Source organism: Falco biarmicus, chromosome 15 (assembly GCF_023638135.1).
Source record: "Falco biarmicus isolate bFalBia1 chromosome 15, bFalBia1.pri, whole genome shotgun sequence".
In the NCBI taxonomy this organism is placed as follows: Eukaryota; Metazoa; Chordata; class Aves; order Falconiformes; family Falconidae; genus Falco; species Falco biarmicus.
The window spans coordinates 577,433-583,432 of record NC_079302.1 but is presented as its reverse complement, the minus strand read 5'-3'; positions in this window follow the sequence as shown (position 1 = coordinate 583,432).

Here is a 6,000-nt window from a genome sequence, read left to right as displayed (position 1 = left end):
GGGCAAATGCAGCCGCTCAGGCAGGACAGAGCGACCCAGGGCTTGGACAGCACCTCTATCCTGCCCCACAGCACAGGGCTGTGCAGGCACCCACCTTTGCCCAGGGCTGGGGGCAGCAGGGCCTGACGCTCTCTCTCCTCTCTATCTGCAGATCCCAGGCACTGAAGGAGCTGTGGGTGGCCACGCTGCTGGGGTAAGCCGGGGGGATGCTCCAGGAGAAGCTGGACGGACGGGGGAACACAGCCCCCAGCTGGGGAAGGTGCCCCCGTGGCTGCGAGCAGCTCTCGGGCACAGCTGCCTGACAAGAGACAAGAGACGGCTTGGGGCTCACCCAGCTCCCTCCCTCTCCCTTCCCGGTGCACAGGACACCAGAAGGACGCAAGGGAGCCCGCGTCACCCATCTGACATCCATCAAGCTCCTGGAGAGGGAGCTGAGCCGCCGCCACGCCGTGAGTGTCTCTCTGCTCTGGGCCCTGTCCCCAAGCACTGCTCCTGCAGCCGAGCAGCAGAGCCATGGCTGCTCACCTTCTTCCCCTCCTTCTCTCCTGCCCAGTGGAGGACACTGCGCGCCAGGAGCCTAGAGAGGCTGATGGAGGCACAGGCAGAGGTGAGAATGGCTGCCTTGCACCTGCCTCTGGCTGCGCCGGGGTGCGCAGGGACTGGGGTGAGCTTGTGCGGGAGGGACAGAGGGTCTGATGGTGCCACTCAGGGAGCAGAGAGTTTTGGGAAGCCAGCAGCACGCCAGCACGTTCTGACTGGTGACACTGGGAGGAACCCTGCCACATGGGGAAGAGAGCCCGGGAGGGCAGAGGGTCCCAGCTCTGCCGCGCTCAGGCTGCTGGTGGCCCTTTCTGCTGCGGGGCTGCTCTCCAAGCACAGCCCGATTCTTGGTTCTTGCAGGCTCATCCCAAGCAAGGGCCTGCGACGGCCCCATCTGCAAACGCAGGGGGACTTTGCCCCGCACCAGGTGAGTTTGGGAAAGCAAGGCAACCTCCTGCAATGCTGTGCTCACTTGTCCCGAGTGTCGCCATGCAGGTTGGGCAGCCCACGGAAGGATGTCACCTGGACGGACAAGGACAACTGCTGGGCAGTGCCTGCTGGATATGCTTCTGCGGGGACACGGAGCCTCTGCTGCTGCCCGCAGCTTGCAGAAGGGCAGGGCGAAGGCTGGCACAGGCTGACCCCGTGGCACGATGGCTCTCAAGAGCCTCTAAGTCAACACCTCCGAGCCACAGCCGCGGTTCCAGCTGCTGCCTCCCTGCCCATCCTGCCGCACCACACAGCACCGTGCTGCCGGCGGGGCAGCGCAGGGCAGGGCAGGCGCTGGGACCGCTGGCCTGGGGTCTCCATTGGCGGTGTCTTACTCTGTTTTCCTCTGCAGCAGGAGGGAGCAGCAGCAGGAGCAGCACCAGCAGGAGGAGGATGGGGCTGCCCTGGCCCTTCGCCCTGCGGCGCACCCCGGCCGCTGCCCAGGCGCCAGGGCAGGCGGGCTCCAGCTGCAGCAGGGCGCTCTTTGGGCAGCCCCTGGCAGCCCTCTGTGGGGAGGACAACACGCTGCCCCGGCCCATCCAGGTAAGCCAGCCTGGACAGACGGGGTCCCCAGCCCTCCCTCCGGCTGCTCTGGAGAGGGCCTGCGTGTCCCCAGCAGCTGCGGGGACAGGGCACTGGGCTCTGCACCCCCAGAACCTGCTTCTGGTCCCAGACCCTTTGTGGCGCTTAGGCAACCACGTCTGGGGCAGAGCTCTGGTCCTTGCCACCGCTTGGTTCTTTAGCCAAGCAAGCGGCCTCCTGCCTCTCCTGCAGGAGCTGCTGGCTGTCCTGCGCCAGCAAGGACCAGCAACGGAGGGGATATTCCGCAGAGCTGCCGGTGGGACAGAACTTCGGCAGCTGCGCGAGGCCCTGGACCGCGGCAAGGACATTGACGTGGGAAGTCAGCCTGCGCTGCTGCTGGCCGTCATCTTGAAGGTGAGCACTTCTGACCTGCTGCTGGAGGAGCTCCTGGCTGGCCTGCAGCGTTCAAAGGCTCACCTGCAGCCCTTGGCATTGCAGGACTTCCTGCGAAGCATCCCCACCAAGCTCCTCGTCGTCGACCTCTACGAGGACTGGATGGCAGCCATGGAGAGGGCCAGCAAGCAGGCCAAGGTGGAGGAGCTGAAAGCGTAAGTGTGGGCAGCAGCCTGCCTGGTGAGCAGGGACCGGGAGAGTTCTGGGACCTGCCTGCAAAGGCACGGGCTCCTCAGAAAGCTGTCTTTTCGGGCAGCTGCAAAGCTGTGCAACACGGCCGCTGGCTCCCACCCGCCTGGGGCCAGCTGCAGGGACGGCTGTGGGCACCCTCTGCTTCATCAGCCTTGTCTTCCTCTTCCCCCAGGGTGGCCAACAAGTTGCCTGCGGCCAACCTCCTCCTCCTGAAGCGGCTGATGGCCCTGCTGCAGCACATCGGCCACAACGCAGCCACCAGCAGAATGAGCTGCAGCAACCTGGCCATCTGCGTCGGGCCCAACCTGCTGAGCCCACCCAACGAGGACCTGCTCCCGCTGCAGGCCATGCTGGCGGTGACCGAGAAGGTACGCCCTACCCAGCAGCCAGTGCTGCCTTCCCGGCCCATCGGAGCTTGGCTGTTGCGAGGTCCCTGGCTGCCTCCTCCCTTGGGCCAGTGCTGGTGGGCTGGGTGCCTGGAAGAGCAACCCCCAGCCGCAGCCGCCTGCGCAGGCGAAGGGTCAGCAGTGGGAAAGGCTGCTTGACACGTCTGCAGGCACCTGGCTTGAGACCAAGGCTTTGATGTCTGCAGGTGAACGTGCTGGTGGAGTTCCTCATTGAAAACTGCGGGGACATCTTTGGGGAGGAGGTGGCCGGCCTCTCCCCTCCATCAGCCGAGGAGGTGCCAGCACCCATGGACAGGGGCACAGGTAGGAGGCGGGACTGAGGCTTGTCACAGACACTGGGGCTTGGGATGCCAGAAACCTCAACGCTGAGGAGACAAGTGGTGTAGGGCTCGGCTGGGCTTTGCTTAGGTGTTCTTGACTTCCAAGAAGTCACGCTGCTGCACGTGCTTTTGCTTTCCAGAGCTGCGGTGCGAAGAGCAAAGTGGCCCTGCAGGCACAGCAGAGACCCAGCGTCCAGCAAAAGCCTTTCTGGATGCAGCCGCCTCTCTGCTGGGCATCGACAGCGGAGCTGGGGGAGACACAGGGGCAGGGCCCAAAGCGGCAGAGGTACGGCAGCTCCACAGACGCTGGGGCAACATGTCTCAGGTGGGACAGTAATTTCCCAGGAGGCCAAGCAGCCGCTGGGCCTCCTCCTGGCAGCCGCTCTCTTGTGCCTTTGGGGTTCCTCCTCTCCCCCCAGAGTGGTGCGTGTTAAGGAAAACTGGAAAGGCTGTTTCTGGGATGCACTTCATTAAGTATGATCTGCTTCATCAAACAAAACATACCTACAAAATACCCACAAAAGGACAGAAAGGAGTAGCTGCCACCTTGAGAGGGCTTTGGCTCAAATCCGACTCCGTCGCAGCTTCATCAAGTCTAGGCTGCGTTGGCTGGCCTGTGCAAAATGTGCACGATGCAAACCAGCATCTCCTCTGTAGAGCTCATACAGCAATTTGGCAGTCAGGCCCTCACTACCCCAGGCTGTCACTTGCCACCCGTTACCTCCCAAATTTCTGGTTTAGGCACCTCCAGATTTGCCTCCAGGCACCCCCGAGGGCACGGCAGAGTCCCTGGCACGCCTGCCACAACTGACCAGCCTGCCCCAGGAAACCAGGTAGGAAGAGCTCCCCTTGCCTGACCTGAGAGCTCGCTGCAGGGGCTTGGGGCTTTCCCCATCTCATCACGCTGTGGGATGGAAAGGTTTGCAGGCTCCCAGCAGGAGAAGGAAAAGTCAAGGAAAAGGAAGAGAAAAGAAGCCTGGGCAGAGGAGAGGGACAGCCAAGCACAAATAAAAAGGAGAAGAGAGGAAGTGATTTTGTGGACCCAAACCTGAGAAAATGCAGGAAGCTGCAGCACGTCAGGAAGGCCAGGTGCGTACCACGCGCTGCTGCCCATCTTTCCCAGCCCTGAACACGGCCCTAAGTCAGCCCAGCTGGCTGGCAAGGGCCGGCGAGGGCTGGTGCTGAGCAGGGTTTGGGATGAGCCCCACGGCAGCTCCCCGGGGGCTCCCCGTCGAGCCCTGCTGCGCGGCACAGGGGCACTGTCAGCATCCCTGCGCACGCACAGCTCCCTAGGGACATCACCCCTGGGGAGAAGGCACCAGAGCCAGCCTCGAGTGGAGGCCAGCAAGAGCTGTCCCTTCTGGGCCATGAGGAATTCCTCGGAAACAGCGTCCCCCAAAGAGGGGGGAACCAAATCCTGCCTCTTCCTGCCTCTGGGGGCTTATCAGAGCTTTCTGACTCTGTCGTTGCAGGTGCTGACTGATTTTCACTGGCTGAACAGCTGTGACTCCTGGGCCCCTGCAGCTGCTGTTGACAATAAAAGAATCTTTTCCCTCTCCTGACTGTGTCTGCCATAGGGTCTTGTGGAGTGGGGAGCGCTTGTGCTGGGGTGGACCCTCGGGGAGGAGATTGGGATGGTCCCTTGCCCCAGCACCCTTTCCAGCGGGCATCGGGGCTGAGCTGAGGGGCTTTAGGAGGAAAAGCAAAGCACAGAGCCACACAGGAGGGGGGGGTTGGAAGGGACCCGTGGAGGTCCTCTGGGCCAAGCCCTCTGCTCCAGCACGCTCGCCTCGAGCAGGTCGCAGAGAACTGTGTGCCCTTGGCCTTTGAAGATCTCCAAGGACAGAGACTCCACAACCTCCTTGGGCAACCTCTGCCAGCATTTGACCGCCCTGGGGTGAAAAATTTGCCATTTCAGTCTCTCCTATCGCTGTACCACATTCCAGAACAGCCACGACATGACAAGCTCCCTACAGCTCTGGCAAAACCAAACTGGGTGGAAATCAGAAACTGGTAGTGCTGTATAAGCAGCACAGCCTTTAAACCCAAACCAAGGGTTTAATTCTAAAGGTCAGCTGTTGGAGCACCATGAGGCTCTGGTGGGACAGCTCTGGAAAGAGTTAAGCCTACGCATCTTCCAAAGTTCTGCTCACCTTGGAAGAGGCCACATATGCAGGGCTAGCGCTGCCCGTACCCTGGAAGGTTAATTTCACCCTAATTTCTAAATAGCACTGCAGATACCATTTGAAGGGCACAGCACTGTCTGCCTCTGTCTCACTAGGAGCAAACACTGACCCGCTGGCTAATTATTCAGCTGCTTTGGGGGGGCGGGGGTGGTGGTGGTAATTTACAGTAGATTTAAAAACCACCCTCTTGCCAATTCAAGTCTGCTCCGACTTCAGTGAGAGCAGCTGGGGAGCACTGCAGTCAATGCTGACAGGCTCTTCCAAGCCTTCACTGCCCGCACGGTTTGCTCAGAGAGCAGCAGAATCGCCCGTCAGCCAGAACAAGGAACAGAATCACTAAAGCAGCATCCCCTCATCGGCACTGTTGTTAAGTTTATCTCCTCCGTGTTTTGCTGTCTCTCCATATGGCCGTTTTGTTAATAAAGGCAGTGTCGCCAAAGGCTTGAGGTAATAAACAATTAAATTAGTAAATGAAAAAAATTGTGTGCTAGAGGGGAGAAGCCAGTATGGGAATGGGAACTGCGTGTTCTGCCCTTGCTTACATCACACCTGACCAAGAGCCTTTATACATTGCCTGAAAAATCAGTTATCTGCAGTGAATCCCAGTGACAAGACAAATAGTTATGGCTTTTTTTCTTTTTTTAAAAAACACACAAAACTTGGTCTCTTCTGCAAGGTCAGCTCCAGTTGAATGTGACAGCAGCGCATCCCTGGGAACGCCGAAGGGGATCTGCATTGAGCCACCAGGCACCCTCCTGAAGACGACGCAGCTGGCTGTACGACCGCTGCTGGAAACCAGGCAGCAGCGAGCTTCACCTGGAGCACAGGGCTCTGGATCAGGGAGGTCAGGGACCAGGCTGAAGGAGACAGGACCCCGCATTACGACTGTCA